A 27,823-nucleotide genomic window follows, 5' to 3' on the forward strand; every position below is an offset into this window, starting at 1 on the left:
ACTCCTGCAGGCTGAACTCTGGCCTCTATATGCATGCTGACACATACCATATACTAAATAAATAAATGTAATAAAGAAGAAAACTCATCTACTTATTGAAATAGGAACACAAAAAGCATTTTACTAAAGTAATATTCATTTCCACTTTAAAAAATTCTTAGAAAACAGCTAGTTAGAAAATAAATTCTTCAAGTGGCTAAAGGGCATCTTTAAAAATCTTTCATAATAATGAAGGGTTTCTCCAATAAAACTGCATGCTTACATTTCATTCTTCCATCAAATGATTTCTAGCCTGTTCGATAAGGCAAGAAAAAGGAAAGGAAAGGAAATAAAAAGCATCCAGATTGCTACAGAAGTATTACAACAGTCTTTGTTTACACACAGTATGGTTACCCATGCAGATAGCTGGGTAAAATCTATGAAAATGTAATTAATCAGTAAGGTTCTGAATGCTGCAACATCCAAGATCAATATTCAAAATTACATTCAAGCAGATTCAACATATCCTTACTTTAAAACTCCAAAGGCCTTTTGTTGTAGTTACAAAGCAGCTAACCATAAATATCACATGGAAATATGTAGGACAGGCAATAGATTGACTAGACCAATGGAACATAGTAAGAACTCTAAAATCACTCTCACACACTCACAGTCACACACACACACACACACAGTGTCAGGGAGACTTTCGTAAAAGTGTCAAGACAATTCAAGGGAGAAAGGATAAATGGAGTACAGTCATGTCAACAAATGGTGCTAAAATAATGTTACATTTATGACAAAAAATGAATCTTAAACTTAAATGCAAAAATTAACTCAAGATGTATTATAGCCCTGGCTGGGAAACTGTAAGGCACACAATAATAATAATAATAATAATAGCAATAATAATAATAATAATAATAATACTTTTTTAACCATGAAAGAAAACATAGTAAATCTACTTCATTAGGTAATATAGATAGTATAATTTGTATTCTTTTCAAACTGGATAAACATCTATCATGTTTATTGATAGATGTAGGGATTTATTTATTTATTTATTTATTTTACATGACAGGGTTTCTCTGTGTTGCCCTGATTATTTTTCTTTATTATTCTATTATTTTGTGTGCACGGGGGTATTTGCCTGCTTGTATGTTTGTGCACCATGTGTGTGCAGTGCCTCCAGAGGCCAAAGAGGTTGGAACTGGAGGTTTTGAGTCTCTGTGTGAGTGCTGGGACTTGAACCTGGGTCTTCTGGAGACAGCCAGTTCTCTTAACCACTGAGTCAAATTTGAGTGACCATGGAAAAGCATTTGTTCTGATCTAAATGAGTGAGACCATGGACTGATAACACATTCAGGCTGGATCTGAAGACACGCTCCACAGTGTAAGTGGTTACATGAACTTTTGTAGCCAGAGAACAAATGACGGTCCTAAAACAATACATCCACAGCGTGCATTGCTGGGGACAGCAGGTAGGCAGGTGACAATAAAACAGATGAAACTGCTGGAAGTCTCAGATGCTATCTGATGACATTCTTAGCTTTAGGTGGGTGAAAGGATGTCACATCAGATACAGTGGTGGGCTGTTTAAAGGGGATTAGACACAGCTCTTGATAATTCTGCTTCTGGATCTATATCATTCCAAGTCTCCAAAAACTGGCTAATTCTAATCAAACACAGATGTGACTGGATCCTCCCTTTCCCCAAGAAATCGAATGTATTAAAGTTACATGCTGAGCCCAGGTTTGTGAGAGGACTCCATCAGCACCCGACCCCACACCGTGCGGCTGGGGTGTTCCAACTCAGTGGATCCCAGCCCAGGCTTTCCAGCTCAGGCCTGTGAGAGGACTCCAGCAGCACCTCTGCACCAACCAAGAGCCCTCTGGGCACGGTTGCGATCTTTTGTAGTGAGGAAGTGTGGTCCTGCCCAGGGCCATGATGGTCTAAGCAGGACAAGGAGACACAAACGCTGGGGCCTCGGGCAGGTCCTCCCAGGATCCCAGAAGAAAACACTGAGCTGCCCTGCAGGGAGGCATTACTATGGTGAGCAAATGTATGGTGTGATATGAGGATATGAGAGAGACAGAGACAGAGACAGAGACAGAGACAGAGAGACAGAGACAGAGACAGAGACAGAGAGACAGAGACAGACAGAGAGAGAGAGAGAGACAGACAGACAGACAGAGAGACAGACAGAGAGAGAGAGAGACAGACAGAGAGACAGAGACAGACAGAGAGAGACAGAGAGAGAGAATGGTTGCGCCCTGTGGGCAGAGGCATATCTGAAGAGGCGAAAGAGATGAGGAGTGGGCTGAGGTGAGTGGCTTCATTGCCACCCAGGGCCACGGTGATATCTGGGCCTGGACTTCTGCTGGGACTATCTGGGCCTGGACTTCTGCTGGGACCCAGGTCTAGGTTCGGCTCTGATGCAGCCACAGGTCTCTGTTGATGTCCCTAGGTATCGCCAAAGGCAGGGAGGATAGGGCAGTCCAGAGTTGGCTCTGCCCCCTTCGACCGCCAACAGTAGGAAGGAGTGGTCCTGCCCCTCCCTGGCTGAAGCGCTCATGAGAGAGCTTTCTAAAGCTCACCTGGCCAATACAATTGAGTTGACCTGTTCGCAGATGAGCTTGCCCTGAGGGTTTGGGAGTGGGGGAGCAGGTTGCACCCCTCTCATTTGCCAAGCGGTGGCATGGGTGAGGGAAAGATTCGCTCCTCCTCCTGCAGCCCGGACCTGACCTAACTCCTCACCAGCTGCAGCACTCGGGACAACAGTCCCTGCCCCTCTCCAGGGCAGCGCAACCAAGTTGATCTAGTAACACAGGGACACTGTGAGCCATCCCTGAGGATGTGAGAGGAACACCTCTCTCATCTGCGGTGTGGTGGAGGGAGCAAGGGAATGATGTCCCGTAGTGTCCAGTCCTGTCTGCCCGCAGCTGCTAACTGCAACACTCAAGAAAGCTGGTGTAGGGAAAAGGGACCAGCCAAAGAAACACACCCTGAGCAGAACCAAAGAAGCACACCTTGGCCCTGCAACCAGAACCACAGAAATGCACCCTGACCCTGAAACCAGTACCAAAGAAACACACTTTGTCCCTGGAATCAGAGTCGGTGAAAGAAACACACCCTGGCCCTAAAATTAGAGCCAAAAAGCTTAAAAGGACCAGAGAAAGAAACACACTTTGGCCCTAAAACCAGAGCCAATTCTGACCCTAATCCTCAAACAGGAGCTCTAGCCAATGTGAGCTCAGCATTGAAATCTGACCAATCACCACCCTGAAAGCCCTATATAAACCCTGTGTCTGTTTAGTTTGAGGCTGTTAGTGCTACCCGGCTGTCCTCTGCCACTGTGACAGAGGGCAGCCACTCTCCTGGATTCTTTCTTCCCAATAAACCCCTTCGATGAGCTTTGGGTGAAGACCTTCTTTTGCACCGGAGCAGAGACCACCCTGGACAGAGCAGAGCGAGCAGGGCTGTAACACTTTTGCAGGGGAAACCTTCCCCTGGCAGAGCGGAGTTGTTACACTCCACTCTCGACTCCCTGGAGCAGAGCTGAACTGTTGCCAACTTCCCCAAGGAAACCTTCTCCTGCCTGAGCAAAACTGCTACATTGGGCAAACATCCCCAGCTGGAAGACCCTCTCCTGCTGGAGCAGAGCCTATTAGCTGGGAAGCCTTTCCCTGCGACAGGGCTGTAAGCTGCTAGGCTTACTGGGCCTGTGGTGGTCCTTGGCTCCCCAGCTCCAGGATACCTTTCCACCTGAGCTGTGTAACACTCAGTATTCTGTGACTCCCGAGTGCCAGAATACCTGACCCATCTCTATCCACCCTAAACGCTTACAGTGGGCCCTGCACCTCCTCTGGTCAACATAGAGGAGTTGACCTGTTGACAAGGGTACAGGTTAGCCAACCCTGAGAACATGAGCGTGGGCGACCTAGTCCCACCCCCTACCTACCTTATGGCTGCATGGGCTGGGGAGAGATGCCCTCCCCCCCCACCAACGCCTGAGGCAGGTGGGAGGGCCAGCCCTGAGGTTATAAGAGCAGGAGAGCTGTCCCTGTCCCTTAGCAGCCGCAGCATTCGGGAGAGTGGACCCTACACCTGGCCCCAGCAACACAGTAGAGCTGGCCCTGAAGGTGTAGGTGTGGGGAACCGACCCTGAGGATATGAAAGTGAAAAAACTTGCCCTGCCCCTTGCTCATGGCTGCAGCAGGTGAACTACCCAGGGCAATGCTGGAGAGCTCACCCTATTGGTGAAGACAGGCGAGACCTGGCAGGCTGACGAATGCGGCAACTACCCAAGCCCAGAACCAGGGTTACGGGTTGCCTCACCCCCGTGTCCACCCCACCTGTGATCTGCTGGAGTATGGACTGGGGAGTCCTGCAGACTCAGGACTGCAGGGTCTCCATGAGGCAGGGCAGCAACAGGATGTACAGGAAGGGTCCCAGTGGGGGCCCAGCATCAGTGGTGTAGCAGACACCCAGGGGCCTCGAACCAATGAGTCTTTGTGATCAACGCGTGAATGTAAAGATGTATGGATAAAGGGGTGACTGACTCACTGTCACACTGCAGCTTCCATGATGAGATTTTCCTCCTCCTTCCTTTTTTCTCTTACATTTTGTTTTGTTTTATTGTGGGGGGATGGGTGGGATCTGGAGACAAGATGTGAAAGACACAAAGAATAAACAGAAAGTTCCATTCACCTCATAGGGATATTTCTGAGACCTGGATTACTTAAGAGTGACATGAAAGAGGGGTCAGATATGCTGGGCTCTGGATGTGGGTGCCAGTTTCTTTTGCTCAAGTGCTGCAAGCTTCCATCTGATGCAGAAGAAGAGCGCCAGGGCACAAAGAGTATGCGCCATGACCGCAAGAGAGGCTGTGCCATGGGGGAGCAACTGCTGGGCCAAGCAGGTTGAAAATATCTTCCAGTTCTCAGAGTTTTTAAATTGTTAACTATCAATAGTCATTTCTCCTTCTTCTATAGCTTTACTTCTGCTGCTATGATAACATACGCTGATCAAAAGCAACTTAGGGGTGAAAGAGTTTATTCAATTTGCAATTCTATGTTACAGTCCATCACTGGGGAGTGGGAATTCAAGGCAGAAACTCGAGCATCTAATTACATGGCATCCACAGTCAAGATCAGAGAGAAATAAATGCCTGCGGGTCTTCTTTCTTGCTTACTTGCTTGGTCTCAGACAGATTTCTCCTCTCTTAAACTGTTCAGAAACCCCTGCCTAGGGAATGATGCCACCCACAATAGCTAGTGCCTTCCTGTATCAATTAACATTTGAAACAATTCCTTGCAGATCTGATATAGGCAATTCCTCATGAATACTGTCTTTCCAGGTGGTACTAGGTTGTCAAGTTAATAGTTAAAGCTAACCAGCACACTTGATCAACCTTTATCTTTATTCAGCCTCCCAAATGTATACCATGTTCGACCTGTCTAAGGCTCTCTGTGCATTTGTTCCGATAGCCATTCCACACTTTCCCATAACCTGTGCATACACCACATACACAGCCAACCAGACAGCCTCCCCCACATACCCGTCTCCAGCAGTTGGGCTGTGGGCTTCCCTGCTTGGAACACTTTCAGGAATTACATATGCAGAAATTCTATATGTCCTCCCATCCTCTTTCCTAGGCTTACTTTGTCTCCTTCACCTTGCTTCTACTTTTGGTCTCTTCAGAGTATCTTAAACCTTTCCAGAAACCCTGGCTTATTGCTCTCTATTTCCCATGTAATTTGTGTCTTTGATATCTTGTTCTAACTTGTTAGGTACATGAAGCTCAGGCATAATACACTATCTTTGTAACTAACATAGTTTGCTGGATACTCAATATGTGTCCCTTTCCAAGATGGAAATCCCTCACAAGGGGGGAGAGGGAGTATTGTGGTAGGAGAGAGGACTCAGATTCCACAGGGTGACTTCAGGTATTCCAGCCTGTGCCCATTCCTCTCTGGAGTCCCCAAACATTGTTTCAAGGCTCTATACTGAAGCCCAGAAGATAGGATTGGGAGCTGCAGACCTGGCCTTGGAACCTAGGATGTGAAGTTTGGAACAGGGCATCCCTGGTTTACGTTGCCCAATCGTAGTACAGTTGGTCAGGCTAAGCCTACTTCAGCATTTAAAATACATTAAAGGCCTTCTCCCTTTGAAGTTGAAAACTATCTCTATTTAATCAGAGAGAAACAACTTTTCAAAAGATTTTCTCCCTCTTTTTTACCTTCAGCTTGCTGGCTTCTCCTGTGGTTAGTAGAATGAATAAAACATGCATATCCCAATTAAATCTTGATTTAATTTCACTTCTTTGCAAAGCTGATGAACTCGAGAGCTTTCATGAAGACACTGAGCATTAGCATTCTTTTGTTATGCACAAGGGGCTAAAAATAATCAGCTGCTTCTCTCCTGGACTTGCCAAGCTCTCAGTGAGTGAGGGAGAAGGTTCACACACACACACACACACACACACACACACACACACACACACACCTCCAACCACCTCAGTTCTCCCTATGGAGAACCCCTGACTGTTGTAGGGGATGAGAGAAGAACTATTGACCATGAGTGACATCTTAGTATCTGAAGACAGCCAATGCAAAGGGCACCTGCTTGGGCGATTCTTGGATGCCTCACCTGGAAGAGCTGGGAGGTGGTGGTGATTCAGCCTATTCCAATTTTGTCTCCTATTCCTAGGAAGTCTTCTAACAGAAAGAGGTCCTGGACAAAGGTGTGACTTCTCAGGGGCCCATTGAGTCTATTACCATTTACTTCTAAGTTTGAAAAGTACAAATTTCCCATCAGAAAACAGGTTTGCTCTCAGCAAAAAAAAAATACTTATTGATGATGGTAAAGAAATACATGGATATGTTTATCAGTAGTCACTCCTGGATAATGGGCTAATGGGGGATCTTTATGTTAACTCTCATATTTTACAGCAATTTCTGGGTTCTCCTTAGTAAACAAGTAAGTTCTATAATCATAAACATCGTTATTTTAAACATTCATTTGTTATGCTCTGTTGCAATACTAAAAAAGGATAACTACCTAAGATATGTTTCCAAACTGTACAGCATAACTGACAGTATATATTAAGTTATAGAAACTTTAATCTCCATAGCAAATAAGATAACAGCCAAGTAATGGTGGCACAAACCTTTCATGCCAGCACTCAGGAGGCAGAGGCAGGTAGATCTCTTGAGTTTAAGACCAGCCTGACCTACACAGAGTTCCAGGATAGCCAGGGCTACACAGAGAAACCCTGTCCCAAACAAACAAACAAATAAACAAAACAAACAAGAAAATGAAATAAGATAACATTAAAGACTAAATATAAAGGTCCCAGTTTCAAACTGCCTGGAGAAATAAGTATCTGTGAGGGTAGTGGTGGATAAAGAAGGTGTGAACCCATCAAGTCCATCCCGCATGGGGGCTTGATGCTCACGAGCCACTGCATGGCCTGCTCACTGAACACAGCGGATCTCTGATCAGGCACTTGGTGATCTCTTGTATTTGAGTCTTTATTCCTTGTAGGTTCCTGCTACAGTGAGCTTAGCTGTTTACCTGCTGGCTCTGGGTTGCTTCTTTGGAGTCACATATGTACAATCATCCCACAAGGTGGTGCTTTCCGTTTAAAGTCAGTGTGGACATCTTTCTTCTGTCTTGTCTTTCTTTACGGATTAGGCAACTATCATTTCTTCTGCCATACTTCAGATGCCATGACTTCTGACCAAGAAGGGTTTGGAAACAAATGAATAAAACTTACACAACATGGAAGAAATCATACATACATGCTCAGTGAGGAAAATGGTGTAAATATGAAGTTGATTTTGAAAGTGGCTGGAGGGGCCAATAAAGAAACCAGCCCAGCAATACCTGACTTCCAATTATACCACAGAGCCACAGTGACAAAAACAGCATGATACTGTCACAAAACAGACACATAGACCAATAGAATATAATTGAAAATCAGAAATAAACCCACATAGCTACTGCCTCCTGAATTTTGGCAAAAGTGTCAACAATATAGATTGGAGAAAAGAGACTGGCTCTTTAAAAGAAAATTTATGCTAGGAAAACTACGTATCTACAGATAGAAGAATGAAACTAGATCCATATCTCTCACCCTGCCTTAAAATCAATGCAAAATGAGTCAAAGATCTTAATGCAAAACTTGAACTTCTTAGCCTTCTAGGGGATGGCATGAAGAAACACTTCAAGACATGGATATAAGCAAGGACTTTTTTTTTTTTTTTGGTTTTTACGAGACAGGGTTTCTCTGTATTGTTTTGGAGGCTATCGGTCCAGCCTGGCCTCGAACTCACAGAGATCCGCCTCCCTCTGCCTCCCGAGTGCTGGGATTAAAGGCGTGCACCACCACTGCCCAGCCCAAGCAAGGACTTTCTAAAATGGCTCTAAAAGTTCAAGAAATGATAGCAACCTGAAAACATGAGATGTGTGAAATTTTAAAACTTCTATGTAGCAAAATAACTGACAGAGTAGAGAGATAGTCTATAGAGTTGGGGGTGGATCTTTACCTGCTAAACATTGGAAAATATAAAAATAGCTAAAAGGAAAAACGCCAAAATAATTGAACCAGTAATTTGGCAAATAAAATGAACAGAATTCTCAAATTAAAGTACTAACAATCAGTAGACCCATGAAATATTTGTTCAATATCTTTACCAAGGAACTGTAAATCACAACTATATTGAGAGTTCGTGTTCTCTCATTGGAAGGCTACCATTAAGAAAACACATTACAAGGATGAGCGTGGCACAGAAGGTAGGAAGGGGAACTTTATCCATTGCTGGTGGCATAAGAACTAGCGTAGCCACTATGGGAATCAATGTGGAGATTCTTCAACAAAACTGAAAACAGAGCTACTGTGTGACCCAGGCAGCCCATTCCTGGGAATATTCCCACAGAGACCTGCACACCTCTATTTATTACTGAATCATTCACAGTAGCCTAACTTTGCAATCAGTCTACATGTCCATCAACAGATGATGGATAAAGAAAGTGGAGTTTTATTCAGTCACATAGAAGAACGAAATTATGTCATTTGCAAGAAAATGAATGGGAACTGGAGACCATCTTACTTAGCAAAATAAGTCAGACTCAGAAACACAAATATTTCATTTCTGTCACAGAGAGAGAGAAGAGAGAGAGAGAGAGAGAGAGAGAGAGAGAGAGAGAGAGAGAGAGAGAGAGAGAGAGAGAGAGAGAGAGGGAGAGAGAGACTACCTGGAGAATTAGAGAGAAGTCAGGAAGTCAGCATGAAGGATGTAGTTACCTGAGATGAAGATGCATCTCCATACAATGTGCTTAAGCAATTTCTTTCTTCCTGGTGTGAGGTTAAGCCAGGTTATGTTACTGCATGAGCACTCAGGTTCTGGGGACCATAAAGGGGACAGTGAAAGAGAAGTTCGGTGAGAAAGGGTGGGGTCCGGTTCCTGCAGAAAGTGTCCCCTCTGCTTCCGCCCTTTTCTGTGATCTGAGCGGCAGATCCTGTGTGTCATTGGTACTCACTGTCAGACTGGCATAATTGGAGGTATCAGGGTAGGGACCAACTTTGAAGAAATCTGCCCTGAGTACGAGTAAACTTCTTCATAGTTTGTAAAGGAATGACTGTGGGAAAGATGAGGGGCTATCCTGTTCTTAAAAGACGTAGACGTAGACATAGCAAACTGGTCAGGGCCTCTGGTTCTGGGTACAACCTGCAAATTCTCCTGTATCCTCCAATTTTTCCGATTGTTATTAGTTGTATCACAGCAACTGTGCAGAGAAAACATACTAAGGACATAAGCAGTGACTACAGGATCTGTGACCCTGCAGCAAAGATACAGGAGTGACTGCCAGACAGGGGCCCACTGCCTTCTCTTCTCACACCATCATGCCTGAGAAGAAGCCCTGTATGGGTACATGGAATAGCCCCATTCATTCATCCTGCATTCAAAATAGTACTCTTTGTCTACCCTTCAAATCTAGGGCTAGGGAATGATAGACCCTAGGAGGAGGACAGAGTGGGTACTGAAAGTGGGTGCAAGATCATTTAAGGAGGGGATATGCAAGGCCCAATAACTAGAAATTCAATCTTGAAGATGTGTGAGACCCAATTTGTCATGTTCCATGGTTACTCGAAATATGGGGAAGGCCTGAACAAAAATGTGAGTCCTGGGACCCTCTAAACATGGATCCTAGAGCAAGGGCCCTGACAGGGTAGGGTTAAGAGTACTACAAATGACAAATCTAGTGTTCCTAGGGCAGTGACATAGAAGGAGCACAGAACCTGGAACCACTGGCCCTGGGATTAAATCCTCCATGTTAAACACTTTCTCCATCATTGACCCCTTGGAGCCTCAGGGTTACCTGCAAAACTCTTGAGTATATTCATATCTACCTTTAGGATGGTCAGTGAGATTCATGCACCTCACCATAGAAAGGGCTTCCAATAACCAGCAGTGCTCTTGTCTTCAAGAGAAGGGTACCTGCCAAGGCATGTCAAACCCAGAGGTTGACAGGCAAGCCTAGGAAAGGGTGGAGCACAGTAGGGAGGGAGTCATCTTTTCCCCCAGGCTTGAAGACCCTTTTAGACAACTTTGGTAAGTTTAAATCTGTCCACCCTGACAAGCCACAGCTTTCACATCTTGAAGATCACTGTGTGTTATTTCATTTAAGTGAATCATGCTATTTAAAGAAAATGTCTGCTCTTATTTGAAAAAAAAATAAAACCAGGCTGTCCACCACTTTTCACTTGGCATAAATCTAGATCATACTGAGCTCTCTCTCGTATAGGCTACTCACACCAATAAACAGAGCTTCAAGACCCTGGAGGCACACACTGTGGGGAAATTTACACACTCGTAAAGAGAACACGCCTGCTAATATGTTTACAGGTCGGGGGTCTTTCTGGTGAATGCAGACGAGATATTGCTGCAGTAAAAGGGGAAATTACTCAGGCCTATCTTTCAGGCACGGAGGAGGGATCCCCAAGACTTGGCTGCCAAGCCTCATAAATCTCCCGCATTTCTGTTTGTCCCAACTTCCATCATTTCAAGAAACATGTGGGATTGTCGCATTTTAAGAAAATAAATCAAATGAAATTATAGATTCGCCTTTGTGATCCTGATGTGCAGATTACATGTTTTACGCTATGGGTCTCACACCCTTCAATGCTTTCGCACTACGGTATGATTATTGGATTTTGATGTATTGCCAACATCAAACCTTAATAAATATTTTCTCCACTAAGTGATGCTGGGAAGGAAGGCACTCTTAAACATACTGCCTGCTTAGGTGGTTTAATAAGAAATGAAAGGAAACCAATGTGAAAAGAAATAAACATGTCAAATCTGGACTTCCATGCCAGATCGTACATGTCTAGTCTTCAGGAGCCCTGAGAAACAGAAACATAAAGGAAGGCTAGAGCCTGACAGGAAGGAATCCTGGATTCTTACAGGGAAAAAAAAGCCAGGAACCTGACAGGAAGAAAGCCTGGAGCCTGACGGGAAGGAAGCCAGAGAAAAGGCTTGGAGCCTGACAGAAAGGATGCTTGAAGCCTGACAGGAAGGAAGTTTGGAGTCTGACAGGAAGAAAGCCTAGAACCTGCCAGGAAGGAAGCCAGGAACCTGACAGGAAGGAAGCTTGGATCCTGACAGGAAGAAAGTCTAGAGCCTGACAAGAAGGAAGTTTGGAACCTTACAGGAAGGAGGCTTGCAGACTGACAGGAAGGATGATTGAAGCCTGTGTTCATGCTCAGTGTGACTGCTGCATTCACTCAACAGTACTCAACACACATCCTGTGGCAGATACTGATCTTGCAGTCTGCGACCCCCGGAGGGGATCCCCAACCCGAGGGGATGAGGTGATGAGGGTCGCTACTAATTTGGTGGGTCTTCACGAGCAGATCCGATCTTAAAAGTAAACTTCAAGAGGTTAAAGGAAACAGGCTCAAGACAACCTTTGCTGATCAAGAGCGTTTATTTTTGGGGTGAGATGGTTCTTATAGAAAAAGAATCTCAGGGGGCAGTACAAGCATGCCAATCAAGTCTCAACTCAAATATACACCAAATAAGGTAAAGACGAAGCTGTAATTTTCCATCAGTTGCATTCCACAAATGCTTGTCAGCGTAAGTCAGGTGCAGGAATTAGGGAGGGGTAAAAGGTATTCAAAGGAACACTTTAACCTTTTGTTAACAAAGACAATTGCTCTATAAGGGTTACTTCCCCCTGGCTAGGCGGGTGGGCTGCCCTGTGTAAATTTAACTTTTATGGTTAACCTTTTCCTTTGTCTCAAGGGCATGTGTGCTCGCAGTCACGTAGGCAGAAGGCCAAGAAATGGCTGACAGACTCCATTTTGTTCAAGGTTCTAGCAGTCCCCAACAGCAGTCCAGGGATGAGTAGTTGCAAATAGAAACAAAAACATCAAACCTTGCTCTTAACAGAGCTTGAAGTCCAGTAGAAGGTGCAGAATACATAAACTGAAAGTATACAGAATCTCAACAGGTGAAAATTGTCTCTGAGAAAAACACATTAAGTCTGGAGAAGGAAGTATGTCACCAATTTAAATGGAGGGGGTCAGGAATGGCGTTACGATGACAGTGACAATGGATAGAAAACTGATCAGCACATCCTGGAGCCATTTAGAGGAAAGACTTCTGAGCAGATGGAACATCCGTACAGAGCTCTTGAGACAGGGGTGGCCTTGGAACCAGAAGCCTGGAGGAGAGGGAAGAGGTGAGACCAGAGAGGATGCTGCAGGAGAAAAGGTGAAGGGGTTTGTAGGGCAGTGGAGCAACTCTCAATCACTCCAGATCTGCTCAACAAAGGACAAAACAAGCCCTCTGCCTGTATCTTCAGTTTATAAGATGACTGCTAATACAGGGCTGTAGAGAGAGAACCTGGGCAGAGTTGGTATGAGGATAGATATGCGCTAGCTAACTCCACCTTCCCTCCAGAAAGCTCTCACAGGCTTTGGTCACCTGAGGGTGGCACTCATAAATTGATCTATGGCAGACCACCTGGGGGCCAAACGTCCTGTTAGAGGTGGCCAAGAGGAAACAGGAAGCAAGGGGGGATTCTGTTGCAACCCCAAAGACATTCCTGGCAAAGGTCCTTCCATCTCACTGCTAATAGCTACTGGAAATACCGACTAGAAAGACAAAGAAGATGGACGCTAAAGGCAGAGATCAAAAGGGAAAAGACAGTGGGGTGAGGTGTGGTGCGGGGATGGGCTTCACTGAGAAAACCGAGTGTTAAAGACAGCACAAGACAGTTTGTAGTTCCTGTGGGTGAAAACACTGTGGCTCAGCCCATGGATTATGTTCCATAAGGGATGTACTTACAATGAAGCAGAACAGCCTGGAGCAGGAAATCAGCAGCAGAGCACAGGTGCTCAGAGCCTGCGTGTAATGCCAGCTGTGTAGAATGTTATCTGACGGTGTCAACTGTTAGCACTGGAGACCTTGCAAACAGGTAGACTTGGTCTGCTGGAACAAGGGGGCACAGTCCATGGGAGACTCAGGTAGAAGCCCACTCTTTTTCTAAAGAAAAGTATTGTCCCGAAAGTCCCAAACAAGCTGCTTTTCTGTCCAGTTTGGGATGAAGACAGACACTAAATGGGAAATTACAAGGTCAGCCACAGTAGAAAGTAGACCAGATAACATCATGACAGGAGACACTCAAGGAAGCCAAGAATAATACATGAAAAAGTTGTTCTACTGCAGAACTAGCTTAAGGAACTTGAGAAAATTCATCTCACTCTGTGGCCACCAGCCTCTTTGGCCTCTTATGTGGGTTTTCTGGTTCCTCTCCTACCATACAAAGAATCCATCACAGGTCCCTAAGGGCTGCCATAGTGTAAGCAGGGGCTTTTCCAGGGCCAATCTGCAAGGACATTGGACAGAACATTTTTCCCTCCCGAGAAACGCTGCTTTGTATTTGGGGTTTCAGTGGAGGTTTCTTTTAGAGAGCAAGTTATATTGGATACTTTTCAGGTTGAAAAGCTACCAAGTCAAAAATCTCCAGCTTTACCCCCTGAACCCATCCCACTCCATCAGTGCAGAACCAAGCCTCATCTGCTACAGTCATCCCTTGGCTGAAGTCAAGAAAGAAATGTCTTAATTTTCCTCTGTTGCTCTGTCTGATCCACATGCTAATCTAAATCTCTCATGTTACACCAGCTGGTAAATTTGTTGAAAAGCAGTTATTTATTTTGCTCCAGAACATCTTCCTCTACTTTGTCTATTCCATGGTTCTTGGCTAACTTATTCACTCTCTAAATCTCAGAAGAACCATCGTGTCCTCCATGGAAGCCTCCAGACTTGCCTTCACATTCCCCATTTATCCCTGTCCTGTGCTTCCTAGTACTGCTCATGAATCAATTTTCATGTGGAGTATTGTTGCTGGATTACAGTTTTACTTAATTTAGCTATTTGAGAGAAGGTTTCACTCCATCTCCAAATTGACCTGAAGCTCATTATATATCCTGGGTTAGTCTTGAACTCATAGCAATCCTTCTGCCTTGGCCTCTCAAATGCTGAGATCATGTGTGTGAATCACCATACCTACCTATTTCTTTTTAGTAAAAAATGAGTAAATTGCTCTAATTAGCTTTGTATAAGAGACCTAGTCCAATGAGTGTAGGTTTGACTACAAGGCTGTCTGCCATGTAATGTTGGTTCTGTGCCAAGTGCCAGGTAGCCAGTGTAACACACATTGCCTCTGTATTATCACCTCAGCCTTTGAGGGCAAGTGTGATTATGTACTTAAAGAAACTGGATTCAAGAGGCTCCAGTGGGCCTATCCAAGGTCACGGATAAGTGATGATGATCATCTACATGTTGATTTTCAAGAGATATTATAGAATAATATTCAATTATCTCTCTATCCTTCCATTCCACATGGAAGAATTAAATGTTAGAAGTGGTCCATACTTTGATGAGAGGGTAGGGTGAAGGCTGGCTCCTTTCCTCTGATATATAAATATGGACAGGATTTTAGTTTGACAGTCAGTTCCCTGTTCTCTGGAGGATAAAGGAATAGAATAGAGAAATCCTTTAGGAGTTAAAATGCACACATGCAATACATCAATCAGCTTGAGAATATTTCAAAATGATATGTCAACAACCAGCTATTAGCTTACAATGGGACATGCAAAAGCAGCTGATAGAAACACACCTAAGTTGGGTTAAACCAACCAAATATTTTTAGAGATCTTTGAACATAAGAGCCATAGAGGAGATGCTACATCAAATACACATTCTCCAAGACACTCCTGAATGCATGGCACATTACTCCACGCTACAGGATGGGAAAGAGACAGAATACTACAGAACCCTCCTTCCTCGGTTCAGTTAACTCCACATGAAGACCCCAGCTCCTCACCACCCTCTAAACTGAACTTGTGCCTCACTGTGCCTTTCTTCCCACGGCCACTTCATGGGATCTCATGAGCCTCTGTATCCCCAGAACTGACAGTGACTGAGCTGTGCACAAAAACCAAAATTGGTTCCAATTCTTAGTGCTCCACCTCTGAGGGACAAGCAAGGTGGTTCAAAGACACAGATCAAGTTGATCATTCTGGACAGGAAGAGATTCATTTTCCAGAAAGCTAGAGAGGTCTCTGGGGTGAATGAAGTTGGACATGGGTCCGGCAGGAACAATGCTAACAACAGAAGCAGGAGAGCACCAGGCTGCCATGCCTAGCAGAGAGAGGAGATAAATCAGGGGTGAGGCAAGAGCATCCTTGAAGGGACCTCACAGGAGAGAATGCAGTAGAATCAGGGACAATCCCAAGGGCTAGGACAACCCATAGAAGGAAACAGAGCTGCATCTGAGGCCCTTGCTGCTTCCTGAACTTTCCAGGTAGAATGGAACATTGGGGAAAAGGTACTGCTGTTTCTTCTGCTTAACTGCAATTTCTCCAAATGTCTCCAGGCTTTGCTTCCTTGCTTTCTACTGGAGTTTTTATCAAATGCTGTCCATGTTGTAGGGCATTCTAACTATCTCCTTAAAGGTTAGTAAGCACAGAGCATAGCACAAGGAGGCCAATTCAGGACACCGCTGGGAGGTAATTACAGTAGGGAGAGACGGGGGAGATAGTTAGAAGATTGAAATTGTGGGCAAGTCCATGAGATTAGAAAACAGCCTGAGTGGGCATGACAGGAAAAAAACACAGAAAAAAAGGTTGTAGACATGTCTCAGTTAGGTTTCTACTGATGTAATAAGTAGAAAAGCAACTTGGGGAGCAAACAAGTTATTGATCTTGTACTTCCAGGTAACAGTCCACCACTAGAAGAAATCAGGGCAAGAACTCAAGCAAGGCAGGAACTTGGAAGCAGGAACTGAAGCAGAGGTCACATAGGGGTGCTACTTACTGACTTGTTCTTCCTAACTGGCTCAACCTATTTTCTTATAGCATCCAGGACCACCTGCTCAGGAATGGCACCACCCACAGTGGGCTGGCCCCTCCTACATCAATCATTAATCAAGAAAATGGCCCCATAGGCTTGTCAATTTTCTCAATTGAGGTCCCCTCTTCCAAAATGACTCTAGCTTATGTCAAATTGACATGAAACTACCAAGCACAAGAGTTCACTAGCTGGAAAAATTGTGGCATTAGACAAACAGCAAAGGAAAAAGGCAATTCTAAACAGACTAAAGCTTGAACAAAACCTCCTAGTAAGTCATCTTGTTCTCGTTTATTGACTCTGTCAGCTTTGGTGCTCTGTTCCTCAGTTTCTTTATGTGCTATGTAGAGATAACACAGGACCTACAGCGTAGGGTTATGTGAAAATTATGTGTCATATATGCACGTCATATTTACACACACACACACACACACACACACACATGCTTGGCCCATCATCGTTATCTCTGTGGAAATGTCCAATAGAAAGACAGAAGCCATCTGCTGCCCATGACCAGAGTCAGTCTTTGCAGAAGATTGCTTTAAATAGAAACTCTACCAGTGCTTTTTAAAGTTTCTTTTTTTCTTTCCCCATTTTACCATTTTACTTGCAACCTTTCAGAAACCCATTTAGTGTGTTAAGTGAGGTTTGATTTGAACCCCTGTAGTTCAAATGAAACCTCTTCAGCGCCTCAATGAAGACATTGTTTGGGACTAATCGCCTTTTGGAAAAGTGAGACTGAACTCAGAAAACTCTGGAGGAAGGTGTCCTTACCAGGGCTGTTGGATGATGGGTCAGTAGGGAGAAGCATAGGAGGAACTACCTGTGGTTACAGGCAGTCGATGGGCAGCCCACCCCGAGAGAAAATTCCATCTTTCTGGCTGTCCACCACTCTATACTCTAAATAGGCCTTAGAACATTCACTCCACACACAGGGTTGTAGCTCAAGTTAGAAGGCCTGGCTGGAATTCACAAAGTGTGCTGCATCCAATGCCTACAGTTATGTGGCTGAGCGTACTCACCTGAAAATTCAGCACACAGGAGGATCAGAACTTCAGGGTCATCATCAGCCATATAGTGAGTTCAAGACCCATTTAGGCTACATAAGATGAGTTGGGGAGGGAGAGGAAGAATGAATGCAAGCAGGGCCTACTGGTACAGGCCTATAATCCCAGCTATTCAGGAGGCTGAGGCAGAAGGACCACAAGTTCAAAGGCTTTCTAGCCAGAAGTGAGTTTAAGGTAAGCCAAGGCTATGTAATGAGACCACATCCTAAAATAAAAAATAAAAAGAGGGTAGGGTATAAACCAGTTGTTAAGTACTTGGGTAGAAAGCACCAGGCCTTAGGTTCAATCCCAAGAACTACAGAATTAAAGATGGGATGGGAACCTTGAGGAGGCTCCAATGATAAAGTGCTTGGTTCACAAACGTGAACTGTGAGTTCAAATCTCCATCACTCACATAGAAATCTAGGTGTGGTAGCATACACCTGTAATCTCAGCATTAGGGAGATAGACACAGGAGCATGACTGGAGCTCACTGGACAGACAGTCTAGACAAATCAGTGAGCTGCAAGTAAAATTAGAGACATTGTCTCAAAAACTCAGGTGGAGACTGAGAAAGATAGCCAATGTTGATCTCTGGCCTCCAAATACGTGGGTGTGCACACACGTACAAATGCGTGCATACCCTTCCACATGCACTCCTCAACTCGCACGTACACATGAAAATAGATGTGTGTTCATCTTTGTGTGTAATTAGTTAGAAAGTTTCTTGGAGAAGATGACTAGAGGTACAGAGTAAAGAAGGAAGAGGGATGTGGACAGCAAAAGTGCAGGGGCTTCCTAGGTTTCTTTTGGGGGTGACTACAGGAATGTTGGGCATGGGAAGGAAGAGATATTAATTAGAAAAAAACTGAGAGGCAGGAGTTCAGATGGTGTGAAACTTGAGGAGCCCCCATGGTTAACAGGAATTAGAGCACCCGGCCTCTGCCACTGCAGCTGGTTGTGAAGATTCTGGGGCTCCCCTAAGGAGCCACACCAGAAATTGCCTATAAACGAGCTCCAGAATCCATCTCTAGTTGCATATTTTATTGAAATTTTTAGTTTTGTTGTTTTTTTTTAGTAGTGGACCCTCAAAGCTGTAAGATGGATGGATGGGTGGCTGGGTGGGTGGCTGGCTGGGTGGCTGGGTGGCTGGATGAGTGGCTGGCTGACTGGGTGGGTGGGTAGATGGATGGATGGATAGATAGATGATAGATAGATAGATAGATAGATAGATAGATAGATAGATAGATAGAGTCCAAGGCTAAATGAGGAACAAATTATTCCTGAAGTTCCCTTACCTCTTCCCACATCCCCCCAACTTTGCCTTCAGAAGCCGGCTCTTTTACTACCAACTGTCCTGCCCCAAATGCATGAGGTCTGATGGGACAGGCAGGATTCTCCATGTGAGATTTATGGGAACAGGGTGACAATTTATGCCAGAGAACTTTCCATCTGAAATGAGTATGATTTATAAGTTTGCTTTCCAAAAAGCAAACATGGAGCCCCCTTGTAAAGAATAGATTTATATATTAGCTTTCTGATGTGGCGTCCTACCTATGAATGAGCGAACAACATTAAGTTCCCATTTAGGAAACAAGAGCCTAAACCCATTGGATCGCAGTCCCTGATTTATCAAATTCAGCCTCTCCATAAATCAGAAGGCAGCCCCAGCCCCAGTGGCAGTGTGACTTTCCACGCTGCTCTGAGGCTCCTCTTTGTGTGGTATCTTCTGCCTTCATCTTTATTTATTTCCAAAGGAAAAAAATGTTGCAACTGATTGAACTGACTGATTGATATGTCACTGCTGAGATTTATGAGGCTGGGCCCAGCTTCCAGCTGCCTCTTTATCCTGTCTCCACTCAGTAAAGCTTGGCCCCTCACCAAAGATTTGCATATGCCATCTTCAATCCTGCTTACCCTCTAAGCTGCTCCATCCCTGGTCAAATCCTCTCTCCCTGGATCTTTACCCAGAGGACAGTCCCAGACTATCCCTCCAAAGATTTCACCCAGTGCTATAAATGATGGCTATGAGAGGCTTAGGGACAGAGAATTAGATCTGCAGAAGAGCTTAGGGGAATTCTCGATTTTACCAAGGAGAACCACAGGCCAGATGCTTGCTCAAAGTCACACCCGTTGTCATGGATGAAGTAAGAGGAGGAAATTGTATTTACTTTAATGATTCTGCATCCATTGCTCTTTCCACTACAGTGAGCTCCATCATGAAGCCTTTGTCTCAGAACCGAGAAGATAATTGACCTCCATGGAAGTTTCCAAATGGTGGCAATGGGAAGAGGCAGGAGCCAAGGCCTGAGCTATTGGGAATTGCTACAGATCACAGCAGCAGTACCCTTCCTGAGCCCTTTGGAAGATGCTGGCAAAGATCAAAATTATTAGGATGCTCACTCAGGACCTTCCGTGCAGCCCCACACCCATCTGTGCTATCAGGGGAGGCTCCTCCCTCAACTCTCCACATCTCCCAACCCCATCCATCCTCCTTTGTTTTATTCTAGTACCACATCTTGAGCTAGTACTACCCCATCAATGAGGATTGCTCATCCCCTTTTCCTTCATGGACCTTCTCTTTTCTAATCTCCTACTACACCTACCTAAACCCCTCTCTAGGATATGTCATCCCATAGCTGTCCTGTTATTAAGCACTTCCTTGTATATTGCCCTCTGACATTTTCCGTACTATCCATGAGACAGTTACTTTACTTATTAAACAGCCTTATCTCAACCAGTGCTCCTAGCCTCCCTTTGTGTATGGGTAGCATCACTACTTAGCAATAAACTAAAGTAGCCGGGAGCTGTTGCACTCAGGAGGCAATTCCTCCACCTCTACCTGCCCAACTGTAGTATCCTCAGAGACCAGACAGCCCAGATGAGGCAGTCACAGAATGGAGTAAAGTCATTCATCTGTAGCCAACTTTGTATAAACAGTGAGATATTTTTATTGTCAAGATACTGAGATTTGGTGACATATTAACTTACCTATTACTGTAGCCCAAGCCCTCACCTATCCTGACCAAAAAAATTAGCTACGGCTGTGAATCTCAGGCCTGACTAATTGGTAGTCATTTCCCCACTTCTGGACCTTTGCTTTCTCATTTTCAAAAATGCAGACATAGGATAATATGAAAAAACCACATATTTTACAAACACTATATTCCAGGCAATGTGCTAAGTGCCTTATACACATACATACACATTGAATCTGACAACTATTCTATGAGACTGATTCCCCTAAGAATGAGAAATATGAGCTGGGGTGGGAAAAGGCTGGGGGGTTGTACAGCAATCCTTCCCAGGTCACATAGTTACTAAGTGGTTGTCTGGAGTTTGGACACCAGCAATCTGACCCAGAGCCATGAATAATAACCACCACATTTCATGATCACTCAAAGTCCCTCAAGCACAGCTCTTCTGGAGCATTCTTATTGATCCTGAACTTTCCACATGCATGCTTATCTTCCAAATCAAATTATATTTATTTGGGAATAGAAGTGATGGCCTGCTGCTACTCATAACAGCCCCTTCTCACTGGCTCCCGAGCCTAGGACAGAGCCGACATTGTGTACATATCTCACAAATCTTTCTGGAATTGAATTGGACAACCCTGAAGTCAGTTCACATAAATGTATCTCCTGACTGGGGAATCTGGCTTAAATGGTAAAACTGTGTTAAAGACTTGAGTAAGGACAACCCAGAGCCATCCAGCCTGCTGGTTCAACTTGTGTCCCTTACTCCATCAACAAGCGGTCCACATGCGGCTGCTGTATAAGAAGTCCTGTGTAGTGGGGGAATTCAGGACATAGCCTGTTTTCTGATGACTCACAGGCCTGTCAATGAGTGAACTTTGTTTAACGACACTTAAAAGAGGCACACAAGGGATCAGGGTCACCTAAGGTCTGTGAAGGGCCATTACTGTGCAAAACCAGATCTGTGCCAGTTAAGGTTGAACAAATGACAACTGATCTCAGTGAAGGGATTGTCTTCATGCCATGACAAAATGCCCAACAAAAAGCAGTCAAAGGAAGAAAGGCTTTATTTGGTTTACAGTTCAGTTTGAGGATACAGTCATTATTATATGGATGTCATAAAGGCAGGGACTTGAGGTAGTTGGTCACCTTGCACCCACAGCTGGAGAGAGCCAGGGATGACTGAGTTCAGTTCCCCCTTTCCATTGTATTCAGTCTGTGGAATAGTGTCATCCACATTCAGGGCAGGGCTTCTTTGCAATTACTATACTCTAGATACGTGGTCACGGGTATGCCTGGAACTTTGGTCCTAAGAAACTTCAAATCCCGTCAAGTTGACAGTCAGTATTAACCATTGCAGAAGGGGAGCATTATTGACTGTGTTTGCCTATTGCTTCAATGTAAATATTCACATCACAAACCCACTGTAAGATAGCAATCTGATGTCCTCAAACCTACCATCAGAAGGGAGATCTACAGCTAGCTCTGAGAAGCCTCTAGGAGAAGACCCCTGCATCAGACTATACACAAAGCACAGTAGGTTCTTCCCTTAAATACAGTTAAAGAATCAATGGGAGCTGGAGGAATTTGAATGAGTCCTAGTGAGAACTGGGTCCAGCAAAGGTTTCTGAAGTTCCAGAGAAAACAGACTCTCATCTGTCCATGCTGGTTAGTGTCCAGTCCTGCCTGCAGGCAAATGAATGGACCAGACAACCTCTAAACATCATCCTTGGCCTCGGGGCTCTGTGGTGCAAGTAGGATTTGGTCCCAGATTTCTTTTGCCACTATGGACTTACCATATTCTCTGTGAGACAGAGTCAGTGGTACCGGAACAGCTGGGAGCAGGTGTCTGTACTGAACATGGATAGACAGAGTTTCTGACCACATAGACTAGGTTCATCGTGGCTAATGGGAATGATCAGGAACCATGGGGATACACAACTCTTGAATCCACAACTTTGGAGAATTCAGACTTCATATGGAGGTGCCTAACTCCCAAGGGTAGGAGGCTTTCACCAAGGCTGCTCAGAAGCAAGCTTACACATCCCTGACAGGTCTTGGTTCTGTCTGCCCTGCATAGCTGGCCCAGCCCATCCAATTACGCCAGCACTGCAGCTTCCCTACCTGGCACAGCATCTCTTGCTGCATATTTATCATCTCCAGGGCTCTGAACCATGGTCCAAAGCCTCCTCTGGGAGTTGGCAGATAATGTCACAGAAGCTCCTGGAACCTCATAGAGAGGGCAGGGATCAGCCTGCCAAGCATCAGGGAGGGTTTGGATAGAAGCTTCTCATTCCCCGTACACAGGAAGCTTTGGAGAGACAGCATACAAACTGTCTGTGAGGAAGAGCATCTCCTCCAGGAAAGACAGACGAGGAAGAGTGCAGGCCAGGCCTGCATCCAATGGCCTAATCACATTCCCAGAGACAATCAGGAAGAAGGGGGCTATTCCCATCTCTAAGAGATGAAACTTCAGCATTCAGGATTAATCAAGTGAGTTAACCATGGAGCAAAGATCTAGGTTCATTTTCCTCCCACAGAAGCTCAGCTAAAAAAGAGACTCTGCAAACTGCCCCGCTAAGCATGCTTATTGCAGGGACACGGTAGATAACCAGACACATTCATGAGCAAGTTGCTTGTGAAGGCAGAATTAAGCATCAGACCCCTGACTCCTGGTTTACTGCTTACACAGGCCCAGCAAATAACACAAATGATGATCCATGGGAAGCGTAGCTTTTCACAGTAAAGCCAACGGACTAATTCACTGGCACAAAAGAAAAGCCAGACTCAGCACTCAGACAGCATTTGTTTTGATTCTCCACACTGCATATCAAGGGCTAGCACGCCGTTGTCAACCCTGTGTTTGTGTCACTTGCACTTTCCTGATCCTGTCTCCAACAAAGCCTGGTTTCTCATAAACACCCTAGTTTTACCATTTATTCGTCTACCCAGTGTATGTCCAGTCCTTCTCTCCATCCCCCATTCATCTACGAATCCAGGAATTCCCTTTCTAAAAGTCCACCATGTATCAGACCTTCTTCTAGTATCTGGGGATGTTTTACATCTAGCATTGGTTAAGAACACACACTTTGGAGTCAGACTAACTGAAGAACAAACACAGGCTCTGCTGCTTTCTGGGCTGTGTGGTCTTGATCCCACTACAAACCTCATTAAACCCCAGTTCTCTCTTCTCTTAGATGGTTGTAATGGTACTCCCACTTGGGATTGTGCTGAGAAGTCAGTAAGACGCATGCACATTGTATATAGAATGGCAGGTGGAGACCACAGCACACTCAGACTTAGTAGTTACCTTCATCCTCCCCACCACCTTTCCCCTTGCTTCCTTCCTGACTCTGCTCTCAGAAGCACTTCTTCCAATCTGCTGTTTGCAATTTCCTTGTTATCCCCTTCTTCCTGTTTTAGTTTTCTGTTTGTGGTTGCCTATTTTAGTTTGTTTGGCTTACTATAACAAAACACCTGAGACTGAGTCCTTCCCAAAGAACAAAAGTTTATTTCCGTATAGTCACAGAAACCAAAATGTCCAAGGTACCAGCATCAGATGAGGGATTTCCTGACTTCGAGGCATGGAGAAAGACACCACATGGAAGAGAAAGATCTAGAGGAATGGATAGGAACTTGTTCCTTTTATAAGGAACCCACTCCTGCCATGATGATAATGGATTTAATCCACTCAACTATCTCAGTGCCTGGTGATGCCAACACCTCCCCAGAGACCCTACCTCCTAACATGGTTCTAGTTTGGTCAAATTCTCACATGTGGGCTTTGGGGAACCCATGAAAACCAGAGCAGCAACTTGTCCCCCTTCTGGATGTCTGTCTTCATCCCTTTATGGAACCCTGTACCAAATTAACCCTCCCAGCCAGCTGAACTACCCATGCACCTTTCAACAAAGTGAATCTTCTTGCCCTACACTTTATTTCTCTCTATAAACTAGGATTCAGTTTTCACCTCCTGCCACCTCCCAAAGAAATGTCTTTGGGGCCCTTCCCATTTGGCCCCTTCACTTCCTGTCCTTCTTGAGTGGTCCTTGCCTCAGCGTCTCTGCTCACCTCCACCCCTGTCTCCGGTATCATTGCCCCGAGTATGGTTATATTCTCTTTGACAGCCTACACCACTCCGTTTCCCCATGATGCCCAGCAGTCACTTGTACATAAATACCTGTTAATTCAACCAAGCTGCTTCCCCCACCAGCCTTATTCCCACTCAATCTCACTTCATATGTCAAGGTTGTTGATTTTATTACCAGGAAATCATCTGCATATTCCTACCTGCTTTGCTCCCCATGCTTGAGATCTAGGATTTAAAGGTAAGTTAGACTGTAGACTGGCTTTTAAATATCCCCCAGCTGATTCTGTTCTACTGCAGCCGAGGCCTGTAACATTTATTTATAACTTTGCAAAATTGGCCAGTGGTTAAGATATATAAACCCAAGGGGGCTCATGCATTTCCAATACATTAAGGTATATTTAAAACATGCTGTGTCTTATCAGCGGCTTTAAAATACACATTACCGCAGGAACCAGGCGGATGGGAGCAAGGTAATTGACTAATGAGAATTCTGAACAGTGACTGGAAATATGGCAGGACTGCCCTTTGAGAACTGTGCTCGCACCTATTAATGAACTTTATCTGCAGCTCTAAAACACAGCCCTGTGTTTCAAACACAAGCCCAGGAGGCTGTGCGGCTCGAACGCTGTTGCGTTAATTCACACCTAGTTACGGTGACTGGCACCAGCCTTCAACACTGGTCAGAAGAAAGCTGCTGTACTGCTCCAGAGTAATTACTAAGACTGGGTTTATTTTATAACAGGTGCCAGGTGTTAATATGGAAGGACACAATTTGTTCTAACTCAAAGTATGTGCAGGGGTTGGGGAAGCAGGGCCTGTGTGTGTCTGCTTGTATGTTAGTAAACATGTGACTATATACATGTCCAAACTCTGTCACTTAGGAAGGACTATGATATAGTGGAAAAGGGAACAATGGGGGAAATAGAGCAATGTTCAAACCAAGCTAGGAGTCTGTATTCCAGATAGAATCTTCCATGACTCATGGCCCTGCAGTGAGTACTCACTGCAGCCAGTAAAGATGGTGAAGCTGACCTTATGTCCTAAAGAAGAGTCATTCCCTTCCTTTTTTATCCCTCTTTTAAAATTTAAATTAGAAAAATTCTTATTTTACTTATAAATCCCAGTTCCCCCTCCCTCCCATTCCCCCATGACTCCCCACCCATCCCCATCTCATCCTTCTTCTGCTCCTCAGGGAGGGTGAGGCCTTCCATGGGGGATCATCAAAGTCTGTCACATCATTTGGGGCAGGGCCTAGGTCCTCCCCCATGTGTCTAGGCTGAGAGAGTATCCCTCTATGGGGAATGGGCTTCCAAAGTCCATTTGTACACTAGGCATAAATACTGTTCAACTACCAGAGGCCCCATAGACTGCCCTGGCCTCCTAACTGACACCCATGTTCAGGGGACCTGGTCCTATGCTGACTTCTGAGCTGTCATTCTGGGGTCCATGAGCTCCCCCTTGTTCAGGTCAGCTGCTTCTAGGGGTTTCCTCAGCCTAGTCTTGTCCCCTTTGCTCATCACTCCTCTCCCTATATAATTGGATTCCAGGAGTTCAGCTCAGTGTTTAGCTGTGGGTGCCTGCTTCTACTTCCATCAGCTACTGGATGAAGGCTCAAGGATGTCATATAAGGTAGTCATCAATCTCATTATAGGGGAAGGGCATTTAAGGTAGCCTCTCAGCTATCGCTTGTGTATCTCTGGACATTTCCATAGTGCCACATTTCTCTTTAAACCTATAATGGCTGCCTCTATTAAGGTATCTCTTTTCTTGCTCTCCTCTATTCTTCCCCGGACTCAATCTTCCTGGTCCCTCATGTCCTCCTCCCCCGTCCTCTTCTCCCCTTCTCTTTCTCCTAACACTCCCCCCCCCACGCTCCCAATTTGCTCAGGAGATCTTACCGCTTTACCCTTCTCTGGGGAACCATGTACGTCTCTCTTAGGGTCCTAGCTTCTCTGGAAGTGTGGATTGTAGGCTGGTAATCCTTTGCTCTATGTCTAATATCCATTTATGAGTGAGTACATACCATGTTTGCCTTTTTGTGACTGGGTTACCTCACTCAGAACGGTTTCTTCTAGTTCCATCGATTTGCCTGCAAATTTCAAGATTCCATTGTTTGTTTTTTCCTGCTGAGTAGTACTCCATTGTGTAAATGTACCACATTGTCTTCATCCATTGTTCAGTTGAGGGGCATCTAGGTTGTTTCCAGGTTCAGGCTATTACAAATAATGCTGCTATGAACAAAGTTGAACAGATGTCCTTGTTGTATAATCCTTTGGGTATATGCCTTAGAGCTGAATTGATGATTCTTGAGGCAGACTGGTTCCCATTTTCCTGAGGAACCACCATACTGATTTCCAACGTGACTGTACTAGTTTGTACTCCCACCAGCAGTAGAGGAGTGTTCCCCTTTCACCAAATCCTCTCCAGCATACTCCAAATCCGCTCCAGCAAACACCAACAACAATTTATGCCATTCCCTTCCTAATGGGAGGAAGGAGGCAACTTCCTATGGATCTTCTAAATGATGCCAACCCAAAGCAGTGGTCTCAGTGGCCAAGCACTGACTGCCTCATTAGGGTTATAATGGCTTCTTCTTCTTCTTCTTTGGAGGGGGTAGGGCGTTCAAGACAGAGTTTCTCTGAGAAACAAACAACCCTGGATGTTCTGGAACTCTCTCTGTAGACCAGTTTGGCCTCAAATTCACAGAGATTCACCTGCCTCTGTCTCCTGAGTTCTGGGATTAAAGGCGTGAGCCACCACTGCCCAGCTTATACTGGCTTCTTTAGACACTTCCCACTGTCTCTTTGGGCAGGTCCCCAACAGCGAAGTTTGCATATCTTCCTATCACTTTCATCACACATAACTGGAATGGGGAGCACCCCAAGATGGATTTGCTCCACTAATTTCCCCTGTCATAACTCCCACCTCATAGTTATGATCCCAAATCCTACGTTCTGCCCATCTCTCTCTGTGGGCTAATATTTTCTAACTAGTAGTTCACTGGGCAGAGATGCCCGCGTGCCCCACACATAATTCGTACAAATCCAAAGGTAACTTGTCCTTCTACCTATTTGATCTGGACACCTTGTTCTGTGGAATTTACCTCTCAAATGCTTTTCGCTTCATCCCCTCCTTTCTCAACACATGGCTCATGTTTAGACTCCTGGATCAGACTGACTCCCATTCAAATCCCTGCTTTGTCACTTATGTGGCTTTAACATCACCTAACCTAAAATATAGGGGCTGGGAAGACAGTTTTTGTTAAAGTGCTTGTCTTGTAAGCATGAGGACCTGGGTTTGAAT

The 27,823-nt window shown here is 44.9% G+C and overlaps 1 long non-coding RNA gene across 1 annotated transcript in view; it reads right to left on the reverse strand.

Annotated features, from left to right (window-relative positions):
• Window positions 1-5,017: 5,017 nt before the first annotated feature.
• The window catches only part of LOC121133488, a 160,711-nt gene continuing 137,905 nt past the window's right edge, over window positions 5,018-27,823 (reverse strand). The window contains exons 6-7 of the long non-coding RNA XR_005870338.1: window positions 9,290-9,388; window positions 5,018-7,719 (exon numbers count right to left, since the gene is read on the reverse strand). This is a non-coding gene — a long non-coding RNA (uncharacterized LOC121133488). The remainder of the gene's footprint in view (window positions 7,720-9,289; window positions 9,389-27,823) is intronic.

Source organism: Mesocricetus auratus, unplaced genomic scaffold (genome assembly GCF_017639785.1).
Source record: "Mesocricetus auratus isolate SY011 unplaced genomic scaffold, BCM_Maur_2.0 Super-Scaffold_100022, whole genome shotgun sequence".
Classification (NCBI taxonomy): Eukaryota; Metazoa; Chordata; class Mammalia; order Rodentia; family Cricetidae; genus Mesocricetus; species Mesocricetus auratus.